This window comes from Capra hircus, chromosome 1 (assembly GCF_001704415.2).
Source record: "Capra hircus breed San Clemente chromosome 1, ASM170441v1, whole genome shotgun sequence".
Taxonomy (NCBI): Eukaryota; Metazoa; Chordata; class Mammalia; order Artiodactyla; family Bovidae; genus Capra; species Capra hircus.
In genome coordinates this window covers 32,080,896-32,106,600 of record NC_030808.1, presented here as the reverse complement: position 1 = coordinate 32,106,600, position 25,705 = coordinate 32,080,896, and the positions used below count along the sequence as shown (strand labels likewise).

Genomic DNA, 25,705 nt, shown 5'->3' with positions numbered 1-25,705 from the left:
GTCATATCAATACAGCCTTTGTCCTCAGCACTCTTCAGTTGAACACATATGACAAGTTAGGGTAGATAAAAGCGTGGTAAGAAATGCTTTGTTTATATGTGTGTGTGCTTAGTTGCTCAGTTGTGTCCAACTCTTGTGACCCCATAAACTTGGAGACCCTATGGACTGTAGCCTGCCAGGCTTCTCTGCCCATGGGATTCTCCAGGAAATACTGGAGTGGGTTGCCATTTCCTTCTCCATGGGATCTTCCTGACCTAAGAATTGAACCCAGGTCTCCTGCATTGCAAGGAGATTCTTTACCGACTGAGCTACAAGGGAAGTTTGTATAGGATCTTCTAAAAGTTAGAAATCTAAGAATCAAGATATGTGCACATGTCAAAATATATATACTCCCATAAATAACCTCAGTGTCTGCATTTGAGTTTCTGATAGTATCTAAGTTGCTTACATTAATCAAAGGGCTTCTAGTAAGTTTCCTGTTGTCAAAACCAGAAAATGTTCCTTATCAAAAACAAGATCTCTCCTAAGATGTTTCTATATTATATTATGTGAAAACTGTAAGTCAGAAGAGATCCTTGCTGTTTCATATGGTCAAGTTATTTTATTTCCCACAAAACTGTTCCCAAGAAGATGCACAAATATACTGGTATACAGCATTAACTGTTGAGGAATTAGGTACAAGAAGAACTTCCCCTGAGGAAGAGGATGTGAAATTCAGCACATGAGTATCTCACTGAAGTGTTTGGTCCAGTGCACTTTCTATTTAATTTCACTGTCTGATATGCAGTGAAGAACTACATCTTTAAAATTTAAAGAATACATTGTCATTTAATTCACATAGAAACAACTCAAGCAATATAAAAGTGGTATGAGGTAGTAAGTTAAAATCTAGTAGGGTTCTAGAATACAAAAAAAAAAAAAGCTAAAGTAATACAGGCACATTTTCTTGAAATCTAGCACATCAGAAAATAAAATACACAGCAAAAAAAAATATCAAAAATAAAATTTCATTTTAGCCTTTCAAGTATGTTTACTGAGGTAACAATGATGCTGAAAACATGGTTTCTAGAAAATCATTAAACCGTTACATTATCAAAAGAAATTATGTGTGTGTATATTATGTGTATATACATATGCACACGTTTATGTAAACATTAGACAACAGATCAATTTGGAAATGATTTACTAGTCCTTCAGAATGAGTGAAATACAATTTCTTTTTTGTTTTTGCAGGTTCTTGTCCCAAGGGATTGAGATTGATGGCTTTGTACAATTCATGGTGACAAAAAGATTTACAGTTTTTGATCATATCTCCTAGTATAGGCATCAGCATCTTGAGGTATTACTTGAAAGACTGTGCTCATTTTAAGATAAATTGGTCCAGAGCAGAACCTCTGGTGAGCTCCCAGGCTCATACTGCAAAGTCACAATTGGTTCTGACATTGTGTTTCACTGCTTTGGTCAGCCCTCCTAGTTCATACATTTAATAACAAGTTGATGGATATATATATATATATATATTTGTTGGTTCAAAGTTTCTTTAGAAAAATGTTCTGTTGTGATCCACAAAAAAGTAACATATGGAGAACAATACCCAACACTGAATATAAACAAAGAAATCCTAAGATGAAAATCTATAAAGGAGGTGACCTACAAATAATTAGTAAACCTTTTGAGCTTGTCCTTTCAAATATGAGTGTAGTTATATAAAAGGAGCATAAATTTAGGTAGGAATTGAACTCATAACTGAATTTATCTAATTTTCAAAAATCTACCTACTATTACTGTGGCAAAATCCTGCCCTTTCCTGTAATTATTAGTGGTTAATTCTGTTGAAGATAGAACGTGGGGAAAAAAAAGTAGAATGTGTTTTGAATGTTAAATTTAAGAATCTAAATGGATTGGTTTGTTGTTTATACTACTATAACTCCTTTTTTTGAATTTCATTTTTAATAGAGAAGGCCTTTATTGTTGCAAATGTCTTCACGTAATAATTTAAATAATAGTGTTTCTTTAATTTAAATAAAAATATAATACATACGCTATTCTAGAAGGTCCAATGAAGTAGAAATTTTGTATCCATAGAATTACATTAAACAAATCTGTACTTGAAAAATACTTAGATATTAAACTTTATCACAATTTAATAAGAACATTTATAGTATCAATTAAATAACAAGAGTTAAACTAAAGATATAAATCAAAATTACTTTTAAAGAGAAAAAACACAAGCAAATGTCATGATATCATTGTGGCGTCCACGGTTGGCTACTGTGAAAGTTGAATTAAACCTGCATGTGACCCTAAATCCTTGAGCCTTTCCAGCATGAGTGATCCTTCTTCTGTCTGGGAGCTGGAAGATCCTGGGGACCTCTGATACTTGCAGAATTCTGTGTGCTGTGAGTGGAACTAACAGGATCACAGAGGTCACTCAGAAAAGGCTGAAACTTACATTCCTATTTCACTAGTATCTTTTCTTTGATTGGTGATCTTCCTGTTAAGAGAGCTACCATTCAATTTTAAACTCTTTCCTCATAGAAAAAAGTCTGATTTTGATAGAAAGAAATGGTTCTTTCCAATTCTTTGTCCATGTCTTTGGGTGTCATCCTATAGAAGTTGCCCTTCAAATATGTGTAGTTTATATTTTTATACATTTTGGGATATTTCTTCTCTATTTCTAAGCAGTGAATTCTTTCTTCAATTGATTTTCTACGAAGTTGCAATCCATATTCATACTTCAGGCAGTATTTGATGTTTCATCTAAAGTTTGTCAATCTTACTTTCAAGATTGAGAATACTTGTGTATTTTCTGACTAAAGATACTTTCTCAGTTTGGAGACTTCTTATTTCTCCTGTAAATTCTTCATTCATTTCATTTTATTCACCTAACTTCCTGGATGCTTTATGGTGGGGGTTGTGGGCGGGTGGGTGGGGGGGTGGTTGTTTTGCTTTCTCAGCTGTGCTGAGCGTCTTGTGAGATCTTAGTTCCCTGACTAGAGATAGAACCCAGGCCCCTAGCAGTGAAAGCAGGGAGTCCTAACCACTGGATCAGCAGGTAATTCTTTCTTTTTGTTATTTTTTCTTTTCTTTTTTTTTGTTTTTTAAGGAAACAACATCATCAGTAAGTTTTGTTTTGTTTTTTTCCTCAGATCAAATCCTGACTCTAGCTAGACCCATCTTCTGATTTAGTGTTTTCGTATAATTTCAAGTCACCATCAATCATGCAATATTCTCTAAAGAGATTGGGCAAATTTATGACATTCAGCATGGTTTCTGTCAGAGATTTTTTTACAGCCTCTCTACCATTTTGTGTGTTTGTCTTATGCATTTTGAGTTTTCAGGCATTTCTTTCTGTTCCTTCAGTTCCTGCATTCTGCTTCCATCCTGCATTTTCTTGAGCAACCAGTTGCAGACTTCCCATATGGTGAGTATTTTTATTTGAATCCTTCTTATTTTCTTCAAAAGTTGTTCTGCATTGGTCTAAAAAGCTTTCAAGATGATTTTTCCATTAGTCATTTGTGACTGGGAGGGCTGGGGAGGGGATTCTGATGCATTTTTGAGTGGTTTTGTCTGCTCTTGAAGGCAAACCATCATCAGTCTATGAAATGCAAGTGTAAGGGCTTACTTTTCTGTACTTTTTTGAGGAAGTCTACTGTGTTCACTCCAATCCCAAAGAAAGGCAATGCCTAAGAATGCTCAAACTACCACACTATTGCACTCATCTCACATGCTAGTAAAGTAATGTTCAAAATTCTCCAAGCCAGGCTTCAGCAATACATGAACCATGAACTTCATGATGTTCAAGCTGGTTTTAGAAAAGGCAGAGGAACCAGAGATCAAATTGCCAACATCTGCTGGATCATGGAAAAAGCAAGAGAATTCCAGAAAAACATCTATTTCTACTTTATAGACTATTTCAAAATCTTTGACTGTGTGGATCACAATAAACTGTGGAAAATTCTGAAAGAGATGGGAATACCAGACCACCTGACCTCCCTCTTGAGAAATCTGTATGCAGGTCAGGAAGCAACAGTTACAACTGGACATGGAACAACAGACTAGTTCCAAATAGGAAAAGGAGTACGTCAAGGCTGTATATTGTCACCCTGCTTATTTACCTTATATGCAGAGTACATCATGAGAAACGCTGGACTGGAAGAAGCACAAGCTGGAATCAAGATTGCCATGAGAAATATCAATAACCTCAGTTATGCAGATGACACCACCCTTATGGCAGAAAGTGAAGAGGAACTAAAAAGCCTCTTCATGAAAGTGAAAGAGGAGAGTGAAAAAGTTGGCTTAAAGCTCAACATTCAGAAAATGAAGATCATGGCATCCGGTCCCATCACTTCATGGCAAATAGATGGGGAAATTGTGGAAACAGTGTCAGACTTTATTTTTTGGGGCTCACGAATCACTGCAGATGGTGACTGCAGCCATGAAATTAAAAGACACTTACTCCTTGGAAGAAAAGTTATGACCAACCTAGATAGCATATTCAAAAGCAGAGACATTACTTTGCCGACTAAGGTTCATCTAGTCAAGGCTATGGTTTTTCCTGTGGCCATGTATGGATGTGAGAGTTGGACTGTGAAGAAAGCTCAGCACCAAAGAATTGATGCTTTTGAACTGTGGTGTTGGAGAAGACTCTTGAGAGTCCCTTGAACTGCAAGGAGACCCAACCAGTCCATTCTGAAGGAGATCAGTCCTGGGATTTCTTTGAAAGGAATGATGCTGAAGCTGAAACTCCAGTACTTTGGCCACCTCATGCGAAGAGTTGACTCATTGGAAAAGACTCTGATGCTGGGAGGGATTGGGGGCAGGAGGAGAAGGGGACGACCGAGGATGAGATGGCTGGATGGCATCACAGACTCGATGGACGTGAGTCTGAGTGCACTCCGGGAGTTGGTGATGGACAGGGAGGCCTGGCGTGCTGCGATTCATGGGGTCGCAAAGAGTCAGACACGACTGAGCGAGTGAACTGAACTGAACTGAACTGTGTCCTAAAGTGATGACCTGTTCATATTTTTAAGTGCTGCCAAATACAGCATTTATAACTTCAGAGTGTTGGCCGCCACAACAGGCAACTTGAGGGCTTCATAGCTTGTGTAATTAGCTGTCTTCTCACTGATTTTTCAATACTTCAACCCAGGCAGAAAACCTTTAGAGTAGCATTTTTATTTTGAAGTATGTCAGTTCTTTAATATAAAAACCACTATAGCAGTAAATACTAGCATCCTCCAGAGACCTGAGACAAGAGTGACTGATCCCCGGGACCTTTACACAGTGTGAGAAACAAGAGAACTGTTAGCTTGATCCTCAAGGTGTACCAGGTTTCAGGCTTCAGCACCCTTTCTGCCACAGCGGATGTGGTAGACAGAGGTTCTGGCCAGACTCACTGACTGTTTCTTAAAGGAAAGAATTCAGCTACTATCTGGGGTAGGAAGGAAGAGACAGAGGATTTTAGTCCAGACTCTGGTTTCTGATGACACGAACACATAGCAAGCAGCTTAAGCCAAAATAGGGAGTTAAGGTAAGACTACTGAAAGGGGGAGAAGGGGCAGGGCTACCGGTGCCAACGTGCCCTGGAACCTCAAACTGGAACCGACTTGCTGTCCCCAAGTGTGTCCCTGCAGCAGAGGAAGGTCTCTGGGGGCCTGTGGGTAGAGTTTACTCTCTGAGGTTTCTCCTCTGGTAGAAAGACAGCTGACAGCATCTGCAGCCTCTGTTTTAAACACAGCGGTTAGTGTTTGTTTTTTCACTGTGGTAAAATATATATAAAATTTCCCATTTTTCCCATTTTAAAGTGTGTAGCTCTGTAACAATGAGCACCTTCACATGGTTGTTCAACTGTCACCACTATCCATCTTCAGGAATTTCATAATTCCAAACAGAAACTCTGTAACCGTAGGCAATGAACCCCATTCCTGCCTCTCAACAGCCCCCGGTACTCTCTATTCTACTCTCCGTCTCTATGAATTTGTCTATTTTGGTTGCCTCATCTTTTTGTGTCTGGTTTATTTCACTTTGCATCATGTTTTCAAAGTTCATCATGTGGTAGCATGTGTCACAATTTTCTACATTTTCAAGGCTGAATATCATCTCATTGTATGTATACAATGTATGTTGTTTATTTATCAGTTGATAGACATTTGGTTTGTTTCCATCTTTCAATTATTATGAGCAATTCTTCCATAAACACTTGTGTGCAAGTATCTCTTTAGGTCTCTGCTTTCAATTATTTTGGGTCCATATCCAGTAATAGAATTGCTGAATTATTTGGAAATTCTATGTTTAGCTGAAGAATTATCAATGGTTTTACATTGTATTGCACAGGATTCCAGTTTCTCTATATCCTCACTAACTCTAATGCATGTGAGATGCTATCTTATTTTGGTTTTGTTTTAAATTTACCTGATGGTTTGTAGCATTGATCATCATTTCATGTGCTTATTAACCATCTGTATATCTTCCTTAAAGAAATACTTATTCAAGTTCTTTATCCATTTTTGAATTGGATTATTTGTTTCTTATTGAGTAGCAGGAGCTCTTTATACACTCTGGATATTCTTTATCAGATATATGCTTTACAAATATTTGTTCTGGGAATTGTTATTTCATTTTCTTTTTTAAAAAATATACATTTATTTATTTCAATTGGAGGTTAATTACTTTACAATATTGTATTGGTTTTTCCATACATCAACATGAATCCATCATAGGTATACACGTGTTCCCCATCCTGAACCCCCTTTCCTCCTCTCTCCTCGTTCATTTTCTTAATTAAAGTAGTTTTGATGTACAAAAGTTCTGTTTCATTTTATTTTTTAAATTTAGTGAAGTTCAATTTACCTGTTTTCTTGTTGTTTCTGAGCTTTGGTGTCATATTCAATAAATTACTGCCAAATACAAAGTTATGATGCTTCCCACATGTTTCCTCTAAGAGTTTTATAGTTTAAGCCCTATGTTTAGGTTTCATTTTGAATATATGTTGGTATATTTGTAATGCAACAGTGCAGTTTCATTCTTTAGCATGTTCAATTCAGTGGCTCAGTCATGTCTGACTCTTTGAGACTCTATGGACTGCAGCAGGCCAGGCTTTGCTGTTCATCAGCAACTCCCGAAGCTTGCTCAAACTCATGTCCATCAAGGTGGTGATGCCATCTAACCATCTCATTCCCTGTCATCCTTTTCTCCTCCTGTCTTCAATCTTTCCCAGAATCAGGGTCTTTTCTAAATGAGTCAGTTCTTTGGCTCAGGTGGCCAAATATATTTAGCATGTAGATAACCAGTTTACTAGCACCATTTGTTGAAAAGTCTGTCCTTTTACCATTATCTTATTATTTCAAAAGATAAACATTATAGTGTGCCTTCATAATTTCGAAAGTAACACATAAAGCTAACACTAGTTATATTTATAAACTGTATAAATGGAACCTCAGTAAATATGGGATAACTACAAAATATAGACATTGTGATCTTTTGCACTCATAAAATGATAATTACTATCAGTCTCCTGAGAAACACTAAAACTAAATAATACAGTTATTAATAACATTATCAAACAAAAGAACAACTTATTGTTCCTGCTATTATAGTAAATGCAGAAATGGTGAATCACAAAACATTTAGATAATAGTTAAACATATTTTGTCAATAAAAATTAAATTTGAGCATTGCCTATATAAATTAAATAAACAAACAGTAAATTATTAAAAATCTTCAATTACTTAAAAGTAATAGTTAAGTTCTCAATATGGTTGAGGAAAAATTCTGTTGAAAGGTTGGACTTCTGACTACAGAAACAATATTGAAAGTATAATTGGATATTTATTTCATAAACAAATTAATTATCAAGTTATCACTAAAGTAGGTTAATGTTAACTGTATGCTTATTCTTTTTGGCAGATAAGAATTTATAACATGAGCATAGTCTTTTGCAATTGCATAAACTGTAATCTTAATGAAATATTGAAAGTTGTTCTAAAATTTTTCAAGAATAACTTTAAATCACATATAATTTGTATAACTGTAACTCGTAAATTATATAAACTTCACAATGATTCTTTATTATGCTTTGAGAATGTTAGCTTCAATGGGACTTCTCTAGCCAATACATAAAATATTGTTCTCATTACCCAGAACAGTTTATGTTCTCCTTTGTATTTTTACTCTTCTGTAAGGAATACACAAACTTTTCCTGAGAGGCATAAAATTCCATGTGAAGTAAAGTTTCAACCTTACCTGTATGTATGTATTTTAATGTGGGAATTATCTTCACTTATATTTATTAAATTATTGCTGACCATTTATCAATTTTGAATTATAGTGTTTTTTATTTATTCAAATCTGTATTGAAATCAATCCATTTAAAAAGCAATTACATTAGATTTAATTATTTTCAGCACTGAAATAATCAATTTTCAAGACTTTTTTAAACCATACATATATATTTAATTATGCATTCCTTTTTATTTGGCTGTTTCTGTTTCCCAGAAGTAAGATAACATTATAAAAATAGTCAAAAACAATGGCTTCTTTTGCTGAATTTTCAAAGTATCAGATGTTGAATGTTATGTTCTCTTAGGAGAAAAATATGGAAAAGCAGTTTTGTGAAGATCAGTAAATATAAACTTGTAACTGGAGATTGTGTTTTTTCCTTTGCTTGAAAATCATCTTATAATTCTACGTGTTAGATGTGCTGAACATTCCCAAGCAGAAATGGGGATGAGAATAGATAAAAGAACTTAGCAGTAATTATACTCTACAAACTCTGTTCTTTCCTCTGACACAATGACTAGCTTATAAATAATGCTCCAATACATATATTAATCATGATATATGAAATACAAAGAAGAGAATGCAAAATGTGCACTGGGTCTAAATTAGGCCAAGGTTATATGAGTACAATCAGTTCAGTTAACTTTATTCAGATTAATTAGCTATATGAGGACTGAAGGTTAAAAAAGTTGTGAAATTAATGCCAAATTTAAGGAGCATAGTAATACACTTAACCTCTTAAAGATAAAGGTTTGAGAATAAAACTGTCTGGAAATAGGTAAGGGCAAATATATCACCATTTAAAAAATGAATGTAATGAATATTTTAGTGTTAACAGCAAAAAGTGTCACAATTTATCTATTATTTATTTTATAAATAATATAGACAACTCCACTAGCAAGAACACTTGAAAGACAAGTTCAATATTTTCTGTTCTATATCAGTTCATCTCTTTCTTATACATTAACTTTTCCACGGGTTTTCATATGGAAGCTTGAGCTTCCTTAATCTTAAGCACTTCCTTAAGATTTTTCTCTTTAGGCTGGTATACAACTTATGATACCCATGAGTTTATCATTTTATGAAAATGTATGTCTCTTAGATGATTCTGAGTCTTTTTTCATGCTTCAGATAACATTTCTGCATCAATGACAATTAGGTATCTACCTTTATCATTCACCTTAATTCTGCAATTTATAACAGCTTTTTCCTACCACCTTTATGTGTTTTGGAAATTTCTTTTTGTATCACCATCACTTCAAACTTAATGTATCTAAAATATTTGTCCTTCTTTCCAATCAGCTTTTCTTTTGGGCTTCAATATACCTGTCAATATTACTATCAGGTTCTAATTATCCAAACTCAAAACCTAACAGTCTAGTTACTTTTTGACTCATTCCTTTTCCTTATTACATACATCTAGTAAGCCACTATTTTTGTTAATTTGAATTTTTACTGTTTTTTGTTCTGTTATTGTTTTTACTACTAGAGTCTTAGACTAGGACTGTTTCACCTAATATCTAGACTACGGCAATTATTTTCCAACAATCCCTCTAGCCACCAATTTTTCTGAACTTCATTTCAACCTGAACATTACATCTTCTGAAAGAAATTGTTCGTGAAACTTAGCCTTGCAAGTTGATCAAAACCTTATTTGCTCCCAATGTGCTAAATGCAGCATGGAATCATTGTCTATATCGTTCTTAGTAAGCTACAGGATGAGCTGAGCCAAAATCAAAGATGATAATAGCTAATAAGACTAAATATGAAGGTTTCCACATGGGTAAGAAAAACGCTACTCTAGGTGACAGGAAGCTGGCTGAACAGAGATTTGTGTTTTGTTTCTGTTTGATTTTTAGGTAGACTTGAATTGACTCTAAACTTATTAAGCATTTTTTGTGAAATGAAGTTGCCCACAAGGAGAGTTAATATTTCTTTTGTCCAGAAAAAATAACTCCACTTTACTTCATACTGGCCAGAATGTATCTTGAGAATTGCTTTAAATTTGGGGGGAGGGGAGCTGCTTTCATAATGTAATAAACTAAATGTCATAAGCGAAAGAGTTAGAAAGATGTATGTTCCGCCTAAAGAGAAGAGTTAGAAGGCTCATAGTAGCTCTATTGAAATATTTAAAGGCTGTCATGTAGAAGACAAATTAAATTTATTTTGTAGACTCTAGAGAACAGAGTAAGATATTAGTAATTTTTTTGTCTCATATAAATTAAAAGTTGATAATAATTGTAGCTGTTAGTTCCTATAGCCTGCATTGCAGTTATATATCTACATTGGTGGAAAAACTTTAGTTAATATCTATTAGGAAAGTTATCTCAGCTCTACCAAGTGAGAAAACATCTAGGTGAGTGAAAGGACTTCTCCAATCTCTTCCCAAATACTTTGTATATTGGATTTGGATATTTAGATTTAGCTTAAAAAAGATCACTCCTTGATAAATCAGGAAAAATCCAGCAAGACATCCTTACATAACTCAAACCTTCAGCTTTACTGAATATTTTAAAGTGCAGTTCCAAAGTTCTGTATTCTTTATATTTTATCTTTTTTAAACTGTTTTACAGAAATATTATTGTTTCTCCTCTACTAGCAGTTTAATCTATAATTTTTCTCTTCACAACTCCCAATTTTCTCATTTTCCAATGATAACACCCTTCCAAAATGTGATGCACAGTTTAAAATATAGGTTATATGTCATTTTTAAGTATAAAAACAGAGATTGGTATTTCCCATCTCAAATTCATTGTAGAGGGAATTGATTCTTAGTGATAGGTTTTAGAATGATCTAGCCACAATCTCTGCAGCCTTTTGCATCAATATTGATGCAGCTAACCCAAATGGTGAGGGAGAGAAAATCAGCTACCTCGCCTTCGTGTGTGTGGGTTCTAAAATGTCTGAGAAGATCACATTTTCAGGCAAAGAATACAAAAAAAAAAAAAAAAAAGTAACTGATCTCCGTTTCAGAGGATGAGATGGTTACGCTTCCTTGTCATGAACTGCCTGTTTAGTTGACACTTAGATCAGGAAATATTTTAATATCCTTACCAAAACCAAGATTGCAGTACTATACAGTACAAAATAATTCCTATTTACATCCTCTGTTCTGTCAAATCTGCACTGTTAATTTTCCTTTAGGCTTGTCATTTTCAAACGAGGTTCATATTATGCTCTATTAACTTTGCAGTCCTTTCATGGTCTAGCTTGCCTAAGGAAGAGCACAACAAAAACAAAACAAATGAGTCTCAAGTTTTCACTTTTACCTAAAAGCCCTGAATTCTCTCATTCATTTCAGTCATCCTATTCCCACAAAATCTGGATTAAATTCTCTGCTTCTACCAGAGAATCTCTTCTAATTATTCCTGAACATCCCTGAAAGCTTCCCTTTAAAAGTCTTCTTTGTCTTTATCTTGCTGATGGATACAGCTTTGGAACTACTTGTCCTTCGTTTAAAAATTTCTGTACCCTCTTTTCACAATTAAGTATACTATTTCTCTTCTCTACCTTTTTTTTTTTGTCTTCCTTTTTTTTTGGTATATTTTTTCATCAGAGGGTAAAGTGTCTGCCTGCAATGCAGAAGACTGGGGTTTGATCCCTGCGTCAGGAAGATCTGCTGGAGAAAGAAAGAGCAACCCACTCCAGGACTCTTGCCTGGAGAATCCCATGGACGCAGGAGCCAGGTGGGCTACAGTCCACTGGGTCGCAGAGTCTGATACTGAGTGACTTCACTTTCACTTTCAAAAGTAATTGATGTCTTCATAACTTCATAAATGAAATCAGCTTTAGAATATACATTTATAGAGACAAGAGACACAGTTCACACCTTCTGTAAACTCTCAACCTGTTGGGAAGGAGAAATAAATGACTTTCAAATTCAGTCTGATGATAAGTACATCAGCAGAGGTATCAACAAGTGCTACTGAAGTCCAGACACTACAGTTTTCAACTCTAATCACTATAAATTTAAACTAAACCTGGTTTCTCATAGGTGGATATATTCATCTTTCTGAAACATTTTTCTTCACTTTCTTCCTAATATCTCATGAATATAACTAGAGACCTGCCCTAAATAAATAGTGTGTGTTTGCATACCTACTCATGAAGTCCTGCCCAACTCTTTATGGGCTCTCTGTCCATGGGATCTCCCAGGCAAGAACACTGGAGTGGGTTGCTATTTCCTTTCCCAGGAAATCTTCCTGATCCAGGTACTGAACCCATGCCTGCTGAATTGCAGGTGGATTCTTTACCACTGAGCCACCTGTGAACCCCCAAATATATGATAGTGACATTGAAAATGATAGAAGTAAAAATTAATCTTTAAAATTTGGCTATGAATGGAGGAGACTGTTGTGTATGGGAAATTCATAGAGATGAGAAGTTTTTAAAATTATCTTTAAGTTGCTTGAGACTTGAGAATGTTTTTACCCTTAAAAATTGTCAGTAGGGCAGAGATCATTTATCATATACTTGAATACATTTTATGTATATTCATTTTCAAGACAAATACTGGTTAACTTTTAACAAATAAGCAGAACGAAAACAGAGTTAAACCTACAAAATAATTATTAGAGGAAATGTCTGAAACAAAAAGAAGGAGTAGGAGGAAGCAAGGAGAGTCTTTGAATCAGATTTAAGTCTCTTGCCTCTGAAAATGAGATGAGAAAGAAAGGAGAGTCAGATAGGAAGTCAGGCGGCAGCACAGGTCTAAGGGAGTCTGGGCCAGGCTGACATAACGAATGGAGAGAGACTTCTAAGAATACTGAGAGGCGTGTGTGTGTGTGTGTGTCTGTGTGTGTGTGTGTGTCTGTGTGTGATTTTCATCTTCAATTCCTTTAAAAGGAGAAAGAAAACAACCAAAAGATCCATGGTTAAAAGAACAATTAGTTAATATCAAAAAGAGCTAACCAATGATTTTAAAGTTTGTGAGTTTTTGAAATGGAAGTGAAGGCAAATGGACTTGTTTCTTCGAGCAAGATGCAAAATGCATTTAAAATTTTTTAAAAAAATATTTTTCAGAGTCTACCATCATGTCTCATATTAAATAAATAAATATTATCTGACAGAGAAATGTATAATAAAAAATGTTGTGATATATTTTCAAATCATCTGCCTATTCCTTTGTACAGGTATTTTCACAGGTTTGATTTACCCTGTCAGTTGTGGCTTCAGAAATCACAGTGCTGAGTCATTTTTTCACTTGAGAAGAATTTGAAAAAAATATACATACATTTTTAACATTTACTTGCCCTTTTATCAATGATTTTCTTCAGAAAATTATTAAATAGGAAGAGTGGAAATAATATGAATTGCATTTATCACAAAAGTACTTTGCAAATATCAAGTGAATAATCACATACTTGGCCTTGAAATTTTGAAGGCAACCTTTTGTTTTTCCATTTGATTGCACACATTATATGGAATTTAATATTTTTATACTGCATAATATAATGAGACAAAGGAAAAATATTCTACTAGAGAACTGTTGTTAAGGAGAATCAGAAAAATAAAATATTTTGTTGACTGTAAATTCCCTGACAAAAACAAGGATCTGAGGGGCATAGGTGGTCTATTCTAAATCTAAAAGATTGGGACTTGGTTTAGAATGCAAAATATAGAGTACATATAGAATACTGAACATATAGAATACAGATCGAAATGTAATATGGAGACTAAATATAGGAAAATAATGAAATGAACTAGCTAGGTTATTATCAAGAACATCTAATAAGTATGATGAGCAAAATGTCTGACCTGAAATATGAAGTGAGCTGTATAGAGGATAGAGAAGGAAATGGCAAGCCACTCCAGTATTTTTGCCTAGAGAATCCCACAGACAGAGGAGCCTGGTGGGCTGCTGTCCATAGGGTCACATAGAGTCAGACACAACTGAAGCAACTTAGCAGCAGCAACAGCAGTATGGAGAATATGGAAAGGAAGGAATAACATACTAAGTTCACACTAAGAAATGTCTATGATAAAGACTTCAGGAAACTGCTGTAATTTATTGGGTGAAAAGGCTTCCCTGGCGGCTCAGCAGTAAAGAATCTTCCTACAATGCAGAAGATGCAAGAAACGCAGGTTCAATCCCTTGGTCTGGAAGATCACTTGGAGGAGTGAATGGCAATTCCGTCCATTATTCTTGCCTGGAGAATCCCATGGACAGAGGAGCCAGGCAGGCTACAATCCATGGGGTCACAAAGAGTCTAACATGGAGCAACTGAACACACAGGCACATTGGTGAAGCAACTGGAAGGCAATAGAAATATACTTGTGGACACACATACAAAAGCATGCTAATAGCATTATTATGAATGAGATAAGTGATATGTTGTTTTTTCCAAATAAGTCAACGTTAATGTTTCCTGCATTGCAGATTCTTTACTATCTGAGCCACCAGGGAAGACTCATACATACACTGAGTGAGTGACTGAAGTCGCTCAGTCGTGTCTGACTCTTTGCGACCTCATGGACTGTAGCCTACCAGGCCCCTCCCTCCATGGGATTCTCCAGGCAAGAGTACTGGAGTGGGTTGCCATTTCCTTCTCCAGGGGATCTTCCTGACCCAGGGATCGAACCTGGGTCTCCTGCGTTCCAGGCAGACGCTTTAACCTCTGAGCCACCAGGGAAGCCTCAGTTGGATTAGAAACACAGGTTGGAAGACATTTGTGAAGAGATGACTCCAAAACATGTTAGAGTATATACCAAGAAATTTGCATGCTAAGTCACTTCAGTGTGTCCGACTCTTTGCAACCCTATGGACTGTAGCCCTCCAGTCTCCTCAGTCCTTGTAATTCTCCAGGCAAGAATACTGGAGTGGGTTGCCATGTCCTTCTCCAGGGGATCTTCCCAACCCAGAGATGGAACCCAAGTCTCCTGTGGCTCCTGCATTGCAGGTGGATTCTTTCCTGCTGAGCCACCAGGGAAGCCCATACAAGGAACTCAGCCTTATTCAAACAGGTCTAGTCTTTATCCTTTGCTTGTGAGAGGTAACCTCTAAACCCTTGAAATTTCCTAAATGATAGGAGTGTCTTTGTTATTCAAGGTGAGCCCCTCTGACCACACCTAGTGGTTTTATGTTAAAAAGATGATTCAGGTTGAGGCTGACCTCACCTAATTGTCTTAGGGTAGTGTTTTTGGGAGGGATTGGAGGCAGGAGGAGAAGGGGACAACCGAGGATGAGATGGCTGGATGGCATCACAGACTCGATGGACGTGAGTCTGAGTGAACTCCGGGAGATGGTGATGAACAGGGAGGCCTGGCATGCTGCGATTCACGGGGTCGCAAAGAGTCGGACACGACTGAGCGACTGAACTGAACTGAGGGTTTGGCCACAATAGAAACACCAGTCATAGGAGAAAGGTTATATGAGTTAGGGTGGGGACTTTGGCCACTTGATATCAACTCCTTCTGGGTGGAAGGATAGTACAGGAGTCCCCAACTCCAAAGCTATAGATAGTACCAGTTCATGGCCTGTTCGGAACTGGGGCACACAGCAGGAGGTGAGCAAACAAAACTTCACTTGCTACTTCCCTTCTCTCACATTACTGCCTGAACCATCCCCCTCTGTGGCCTATGTTGCTGCTCCTGCTGCTAAGTCACTTCAGTCATATCTGACTCTGTGAGACCCCATAGAAGGCAACCCACGAGGCTCCCCCATCCCTGGGATTTTCCAGGCAAGAACACTGGAGTGGATTGCCATTTCCTTCTCCAATGCATGCAAGTGAAAAGTGAAAGTGAAGACGCTCAGTCGTATCCGACTCTTAGCGACCCCATGGACTGCAGCCTACCAGGCTCCTCCATCCATGGGATTTTCCAGTCAAGAGTACTGGAGTGGGGTGCTATTGCCTTCTCTGGTGGCCTAGATTGACCACTGTCTTATTTTTGAACCACATCTCTTGGCTTCCAAGATGCTATACTTTTCTTCTTAACTCCATTCTTGTTGCCTTTCAAAATATATATTTTTTTCTTGTCTTATTCCCTACATACAAGTTGTCACCAGGTTTTTTCTTTGTTCCCTTTCTCCTTTCTCTATAATTGACCATTTGCCATCTCATTCATTTTCATGGTTATCTCTTGTGCACATGCCTCTTGGATCTACTAATTCACCCCAAATTCTTTTATAATTCTTGCTATTTTGGGAAGCTTATCTACACATCATATCTTGGGTGTCCCATAACTATAGATTCAAATTATCCCAAAGTGGCCATTAACTTTCTCATAAGTAAAATATTCTGTTCTTGGAAGTAGAAAAACTTCCACAGTTATATTTCAATCAGGGAAAAAGTAAGATTTGAGTAAAAAAAAAAAAAATTCTTTGAATCAATATAATGTGTCATTTCACATTAAATTAGATTTCTTATGCCTTATTCATCACTGTCATATATAGCTATGCTTCCAGTAAGTACAATATAAAGTGTATTATATGTAATGTATATACATATATGTATTCTCCTTATTCCTTCTTAATTGGCCAAAATTTCCTAGCTATGGTAAGGTTGGACTAGATAAAACATCAATCACTCTGGGAATTGCTGTTCCCTATAATCAGAAATAGCATATAATAGGGTTGTATATTCCATGCATTGCATAACTTTCTTTAGTTTTCTGAAAAAGATATTAAAGTGAAGAGTGTTATCATCTCACAAAGATGTCATATATACTATATACATACATACAGGCATACATATGTATGCACACACATATGTGCTATTTCCTAAAACTATTTTTATGCTTTAAAACCACATTTTTAAGAGCTTCAAAAGCTGTACAAAGAAATCAACAACTTTCTTTGAGGCTTTAAGGAAATAACCTATTCTCAGAGTGACTAATCCCTTAGAAAATTATTTCTTCTCTCCTGATTTGTCTTACCTTTAAGATGATCGGACACTAAACTATTAGTGGATGCTTCACAGCAAAAAGAAAGAATTGAAGGATCTTCAAAAGCAAAATCAAAGTGGCTACATAGAGATTCCAGTATCTCCATTGTTGTACTTAAGCTTCTACTTTTATATTTCCGTGTCCATAGTTTATATGCACTAAGTAAAATAAATAATTTTGAAAGAAATGATGACTGAACTTTTAATTATTTAGAAAAATACCTATAATGTTATGTTCTCAGTCACTCAGTCATATCTGACTCTTTGCAGCTCCATGGACTGTAGCCTACCCAGATCCTCTGTCCATGGGATTTTCCCAGCAAGAATACTGGAGTGGATTGCCATTCCCAACTCCAGGAGTTCTTTCTGGCCCAGGAATTGAACCAGGTTTCTTGCATCTCGTGCACTGGCAGGTAGATTCTTAATCACTGCTGCTGCTAAGTCACTTTAGTCGTGTCTGATTCTGTGCGACCCCATAGACAGCAGCCCATGAGGCTTCCCCGTCCCTGGGACTCTCCAGGCAAGAATACTGGGAGTGGGTTGCCATTTCCTTCTCCAATGCACGAAAGTGAAACTGAGACTGAAGTCATTCAGTCATGTCCGACTCTGAGCAACAGCATGGACTGCAGCCTACCAGGCTCCTTCATCCATGGGATTTTCCAGGCAAGGGTACTGAAGTGGGTTGCCATTGACTCCTCCATCTTAACCACTAGTACCACCTAAAAAGCCCATACTGGTTGGTATACGTATAATAATAGTTTCCTACATATTTATTAAAATATAAAATTTTATTTTAAAAATACTTTATATATGAAAATTATATGAAACATATAGAAAAAATTAACATAAAATTTTACTTTAGAGAATTCTGCCTCACAAATTTTAATTTTAGTGTTTTAACCAATCAGTTATTTATTTGTCAGTATTAGAAAAATAATTGCAGCAATATATGATTCAATTCTATTCAGTTCAGTCACTGAGTCATGTCCAACTTTTTGTGACCCCATGGACTGTAGCAGGCCAGGACTCTGTTGTCTATCACCAACTCTCGGAGTTTACTCAAACTCATGCCCATTGCCTTGGTGATGCCATCCAACCATCTCATCCTCTGGTGTCCCCTTCTCCTCATGCCTTCAATCTTTCCCAGTATCAGTGTCTTTTCCAAAGAGTTCTTCGCATCAAATGGCCAAAGTATTGGAGTTTCAGCTTCAACAACAGTCTTTCCAATGAACACTCAGGACTGATCTCCTTTAGGATGGACTGGTTGGATCTCCTTGCAGTCCAAGGAACTCTCAAGAGTCTTCTCCAACACCACAGTTCAAAAGCATCAATTTTTTGGTACTCAGCTTTCTTCACAGTCCAACTCTCACATTCATGCATGACTACTGGAAAAACGATAGTTTTGACTAGATGGACCTTTGTTGGCAAAGTGATGTCTCTGCTTTTGAATATGTTATCTAGGTTGGCCATAACTTTCCTTCCAAGGAGTAAGCGTCTTTTAATTTCATGGCTGCAGTCACCACCTGCAATGATTTTGGAGTGCAAAGAAATCAACTCTGCCACTGTTTCCACTGTTTCTCCATCTATTTTCCAGGAAGTGATAGGACTGGATTCCATGATCTTAGTTTTCTGAATGTTGAGCTTTAAGCCAACTTTTCATTCTCCTCTTTCACTTTCATCAAGACAATCTTTAGTTCTTCTTCAATTTCTGCCATAAGAGTGGTGTCATCTGCATATCTGAGGTAATTAATATTTCTCCCAGCCATCTTTATTCCAACTTGTGCTTCATCCAGCCCAGCATTTCTCATGATGTACTTTCAGAAAACTAAGATCATGGCATCTGCCCCCTCACTTCATGGGAAATAAATGGGGAAACAGTGGAAACAGTGTCAGACTTTATTTTGCGGTGCTCCAAAATCACTGCAGATGGTGATTGCAGCCATGAAATTAAAAGACACTTACTCCTTGGAAGGAAAGTTATGACCAACCTAGATAGCATATTGAAAAGCAGAGACGTTTCTTTGTCAGCAAATGTCCGTCTAGTCAAAGCTATAGGTTTTCCTGTGGTCATGTATGGATGTGAGAGTTGGACTGTGAAGAAAGCTGAGTGCCAAAGATTTGATGCTTTTGAACTGTGGTGTTGGAGAAGACTCTTGAGAGTCCCTTGGACAGCAAGGAGATCCAACCAGTCCATTCTAAAGGAGATCAGTCCTGAGTGTTCATTGGAAGGATTGATGCTGAAGCTGAAACTCCAATATTTTGGCCACCTTATGTGAAGAGTTGACTCATTCGAAAAGACCATGATGCTGGGAGGGATTGGGGGCAGGAGGAGAAGGGGACGACAGAGGATGAGATGACTGGATGGCATCACCAACATGATGGACATGAGTCTGAGTGAACTCCGGGTGTTGGTGATGGACAGGGAGGCCTGGTGCATTGTAGTCCATGAGATCTCAGAGAGTCAGAATCGACTTAGTGACTGAGCTGCATGGAGACTTCATTTATTATCTAATCTGCTTTTACTCCCTCCTTGTTGCTTTTGACAGGGCTTCCCTGATACCTCAGTTAGTAAAGAATCTGCCTGCAATGTGGGAGACCTGGGTTGGGAAGATCTGGAGAAGGGAAAAGCTACCCACTCCATTATTCTGGCCTAGACAATTCCATGGACTGTGTAGTCCATGGGTTCGCAGAGTGGGACATGACTGAACGATTTTTACTTTGCTGCTTTTGGCAGATACCTTAATTTATGTACCCTTGTCCCAAGTATTCCATCCCAGCTCCCAGAGTTTGCCCTGCTTAAACTAAAATTATCTCAGCTCTCCAATTTAAGGCGACTGCTTTAGGAACCCTGACCTTAGCCTATAGGATCTGCCCTCTGATGAAAACTGGGAATGAACAATGAAACACTTTGTCCTGGTTTTGTTTTTTGTTTTTTTGCTGGGTTTGGGGGCAAATTGGATTTTTTTAAATTAAAATTTGTGCTTAGTAAATTTGTCAGTCCCTCCATTCTCCACCACCAAAGCTCTAATTTTTTAATAGTGATCTTTATTATGCAAAATTGAGTATCAAGGTGCCCAGACTTCATTATCTCCTTTATCATTGCAACCCTGGGCTATTGCACCACAAGTTACCAGATTAAAAACAAACTAACAAACAAACCAATCAAACCAAAAAGCTAAAGCATTAAAACGTTTAAAATTTTCTGCCCATTAAATATAGTACATGTACACATTTCTAGTTTAAAATGGATAACCTACAAGGAACAAGGATAAAGGATAAAGTGGATAACCAACAAGGATATAGCACATGGAACTCTTCTCAATTTTATGTGGCAGCCTGGATAGGAGGGGAAACTAAAGGACCATAGATAAATGTATTTAAATGTCTCAGTCCCATTTCCTGTCCATCTGAAACCACCACAACATTGTTAATCATCTATACCCCAACAAAAAATATTTTTTTTAATAAATAATAGAGTGCTGATGAGGAGCCCAGCCAATGCTTGAAAGCATGTTCTCTTTTTCTACCTAATTCTACCTGCACAAGGATGAGTTATGAATCTGGGCCCTCAGATACACAGATATTTAAAAAAAAAAAAAAAGCAAACAGACACTTTGCATTTCCAACCCACTATGTTGATTTCATAATTCAGAGCTTGTTCAGGTGCCCTGCCTATTGGCTGTTCTACTCCCTCCTTCCCATTCAGTTTCCAGATAGTAACCTCATTTCTCTAGTGTCCTAGTCTTTCTTTTGTCCTCTTTTCTAGGAGATCACATACCCTAAATCTCAGCTAGTTTGTGAGGGATTTATTCACTGATGGTATATTCCTCAAAATAACAACCCCTCAAATGACTTTCAAATTAAGTAGCTACATTGAATTCATCTAGGCTGCATCTCCAAGTGTAAAATCACACCTAAAATACTTGTATAATCTAATCTTTGCAGCCTGGAAAAAGATGAAAATAGTTAAAAGAAAAAAGAGAATCCTTCAACAAAGAACACCTCATAAAGATAATGTAACTCCATACAACACAATTTTTCATATGGACCATGGTCCTATATTTATATTACATGTTTTAAGCATAATCATTGATACAAATCAGAATGTCTCCACTTATCTTTAAAATGCAACTATAATTGTGACATACAAAATCAGCATGTGTACTATGCCCAGTAGAAACATTTTCAGAGTAACATGCACAATTGTAAGTCAAGGGGAAACTGCTGTTCAATTTTACAATCTTACTGTGTCCAGTTTGTCAAAAATGGTCTGTATCCAAAACATGAAAACACTTGTAAAATAGTCAAGTGTTTCTTAAAGGGTATTTTCAGGTTACAAAAAGTCAGTGTTCCACATAATTTAAAAAAAAATCACATTCACTCTCTGCTGGAAAAAAAAAAAATGGGGATCTCTCAAATAAATGGCTCTTAACAATGTTGAACTTGCCAAAAAATCAATTTTTTCCTGTGCTATTATTCATTTGATAGATTTACTACATCATAGCCCAACCTCATAAAACAAGGATGAACATGATATTTACCAAACTATACCCGTGATTAAGTTTTATTTGTTTGTGTAAAGCCATAGGACATGCACCTCTAAACATGAACAAATGGGCCACGTCCCAGATTCTCTCTCCTGCTGTCAGTTAATCTATACATTCTCAATCTCCCTGATCCATATACCCACAAACAACAGATATTTCTTTTGTTTTGGAAAATTCATCATATTGTTTTCGGATTTGTTTGTTTGTTTGTTTTGCACTGGCCAGCATGGTTACAAATAAATAAAGGCTTTTATCAGCGAATACGGGAAACTATTTCTATGCACTTCAAGGAAATGATCAATAGATTCCACTACATTGAAGTTTAAAATGTGTATATATCAGAGGCTAGAATACAAAAAGAAAAGCATCCAATGGAAGATAGTTGCTATATTTAAACTAGTGTTAGTTTCTTGAAAAATGATTTGATCCTGTTCTCTAAATTTGAATATTAGCCTATTATTTAATCTAGCAATGTTGTTATTGGAAATCAAGTACTTCATTTATAACACTTTTCAGGTAAGCACAGTTTTTAAGAGAAAACAAAACTTGAAAAAACTTAAATATTCAAAAGAGAAGGAAGGATAAATTGCAGTAAGTTATATTCATTAAGCATAATACTATATAGCAGTGAAAAATCAATTAGTGAATAAATAAAGGGAAAAGTCATGAAAATGAAATATTGATAGAGGAGAAGAGAAGAATACATTTGGAATCATTTATATAAAATTAAAGATTACAACATATTTATAATAAAAAGGAAGAAATATAAAAAAAATGAGTGGTTAATCTTAAGAATGAACATCAATGGAGAGAAGCATGTGGTAAATGTAATAGTTTGGTTATTAGTCAATTACTAACTGAAAATTCGATAGTGGATAAAACATACCACTAAGAGAAACTAAAGAGCCTCTTGAAAGTGAAAGAGGAGAGTGAAAAAGCTGGCTTAAAACTCAATATTAAAAAAACTGAGATCAAGGTATCCGGTCCCATCACTACATGGTAAATAAATGGAAAACAATGGAAACAGTGACAGACTTTATTTTCTTGGGCTCCAAAGTCACTGCAGACATGATTGCAGCCATGAAGTTAAAAGGTGCTTGCTCCTTGGAAGAAAAACTATGACCAACCTAGACAGCATATTAAAAAACAGAGACATTACTTTGCCAACAAAGGTCCATCTAGTCAAAGCTATGATTTTTCCAGTAGTCATGCATGGATGTGAGAGTTGGACCATGAAAAAAGCTGAGTGCTGAAGAATTGATGTTTTTGAACTGTAGTGCTGGAGAAGACTCTTGAGATACCCTTGAAGTGCAAGGAAAAAATTTTCCCTAAAGGAAATCAACCCTGAATATTCACTGGAAGGACTGATGCTGAAGCTGAAGTTCCAGTACTTTGGCCACCTGATGCAATGAACTGACTCATTGGAAAAGATCCTGGTGCTGGGAAAGATTGAAGGCAGGAGGAGAAGGGGACAAGAGAGGATGAGATAGTTGGATGGCATCACCAACTCAATGGGCATGAGTTTGAGCAGGCTCTTGGAGCTGGTGATGGACGGGGCAGCCTGGTGTGCTGCAGTCCATGGGGTTGCAAAGAGTTGGACATGACTGAGTTGACTAAACTGAACTGAAAATGTACCAGGTAAATATGCAGTAACCATGAGTCAGGAAGCAGAACAAAGGTAAGAACACTACTTTTAGACTATTTATAGAGTTTAACCAGGTACCTGGTGCTGTTTTAATGTTATTTAATTCCACCTTTGTTTAAGTGGGTCTATCTACTGCTTATTGACTTCTGTGACCTCAGGACTATCCTTATGCTTGTTGTTTACACTCAAGAGTTCTCTTTTCAGTACAGATTACCCTATAAACCACATAAACATTTTCTACAGGCTAATGTCACCAATAGCCTAGAATGATCTTAACTCATTTTGAATATAATTTACTTTATTTTTATTTGTGCTGTTGTTATTATTTTAGCTTTTTTTCATTTTTATTTTAAAAAAGGAATTATCATATAGTAAACCTCTAATGTAATTAAAGGATTGTAATTTTTAGACAATCATTTTTAGAGAAACTCACTGCAGTGTTTTAGGAATGACTTTTTATTTTTGATTGATCATACTTGATTTTTAGGATAGCAATGAAACAGTGGGTTTGGTGAGTTTAACTAAATGCATGGCAGTGGTTTCCTGCTGTTTCCAGAAAGAGTATGATGTCTGCAGCAAAATCCATACCTATGAAGGTCCTTTCTGCCTTAATCACCTTATGGGGGCCCAAACTCATTTCTACAGCTAAAAAAAAAAAAAAAAAAAAAACAGGCCAAGAAGGTTATCTTCTCCAATCCTCCAGCCTTCTTTCTATGGTCTGACTTTCTGAGATCTAGGCAATTGTTTTCTGAGTCTTTCCAAGATAACAGCATTATGAAAGAGCAATGAAGATAAGAAGGCCAAAGGCATGACATTCCCTGAAGAATGAGCCCTTGTATGCCAACGATTCACCCTGCATCTCAGGCCACTACAAGTTCCTGTGGCAATCTGAAACTGACTGAATCGGAATGTTACTTGATTGGACAAAGTGTACACTCTCAAAAATACTTCATCACTAAAACCACATCTCATTTCAAGCTGACTTCGGGTAAAATCCTATGGTTGTTTTAATGAAAAAGAATGAATACATACAATTTCCATTTCTAAAATGTATTTTAGTATCTAAAATAAATTCAGTTAAGTCACTCAGTCGTGTCCGACTCTTTGCGACCCCAGGAATCGCAGCACGCCAGGCCTCCCTGTCCATCACCATCTCCCGGAGTTCACTCAGACTCACGTCCATCGAGTCCGTGATGCCATCCAGCCATCTCATCCTTGGTCGTCCCCTTCTCCTCCTGCCCCCAATCCCTCCCAGCATCAGAGTCTTTTCCAATGAGTCAACTCTTCGCATCAGGTGTCCAAAGTACTGGAGCTTTAGCTTTAGCATCATTCCTTCCAAAGAAATCCCAGGATTGATCTCCTTCAGAATGGACTCGTTGGATCTCCTTGCAGTCCAAGGGACTCTCAAGAGTCTTCTCCAACACCACTGTTCAAAAGCCTCAATTCTTCGGTGCTCAGCCTTCTTCACAGTCCAACTCTCACATCCATACATGACCACAGGAAAAACCATAGCCTTGACTAGACGGACCTTAGTCGGTAAAGTAATGTCTCTGCTTTTGAATATGCTATCTAGGTTGGTCATAACTTTTCTTCCAAGGAGTAAGCGTCTTTTAATTTCCTGGCTGCAGTCACCATCTGCAGTGATTTTGGAGCCCAAAAAAAATAAAGTCTGACACTGTTTCCACTGTTTCCCCATCTATTTCCCATGAAGTGATGGGACCAGATACCATGATCTTCGTTTTCTGAATGTTGAGCTTTAAGCCAACTTTTTCACTCTCCTCTTTCACTTTCATCAGGAGGCTTTTTAGCTCCTCTTCACTTTCTGCCATAAGGGTGGTGTCATCTGCATATCTGAGGTTATTGATATTTCTCCTGGCAATCTTGATTCCAGCTTGTGTTTCTTCCAGTCTAGCATTTCTCATGATGTACTCTGCATATAAGTTAAATAAGCAGGGTGACAATATACAGCCTTGACGTACTCCTTATCCCATTTGGAACCAGTCTGTTGTTCCATGACCAGTTCTAACTATTGCTTCCTGACCTGCATACAGATTACTCAAGAGGCAGGTCAGGTGGTCTGGTATTCCCATCTCTAGAAGAATTTTCCACAGTTTATTGTGATCCACACAGTCAAAGGCTTTGGCATAGTCAATCAAGCAGAAATAGATGTTTTTCTGGAACTCTCTTGCTTTTTCGATGATCCAGTGGATGTTGGCAATTTGATCTCTGGTTCCTCTGCATTTTCTAAAACCAGCTTGAACATCAGGGATTTCACGGTTCACGTATTGCTGAAGCCTGGCTTGGAGAATTTTGAGCATTACTTTACTAGCATGTGAGATGAGTGCAACTGT

At 36.9% G+C, this 25,705-nt stretch overlaps 1 protein-coding gene and 1 non-coding gene across 3 annotated transcripts in view; both read right to left on the bottom strand.

Annotated features, from left to right (window-relative positions):
• Positions 1-25,705, bottom strand: part of CADM2 (cell adhesion molecule 2) — a 1,295,522-nt gene that overhangs the window by 791,432 nt on the left and 478,385 nt on the right. The gene's annotated exons all lie outside the window — the stretch shown is intronic.
• On the bottom strand, positions 14,840-14,912 carry TRNAS-GGA. The gene has a single exon. It is a non-coding gene; the product is annotated as a tRNA-Ser (tRNA).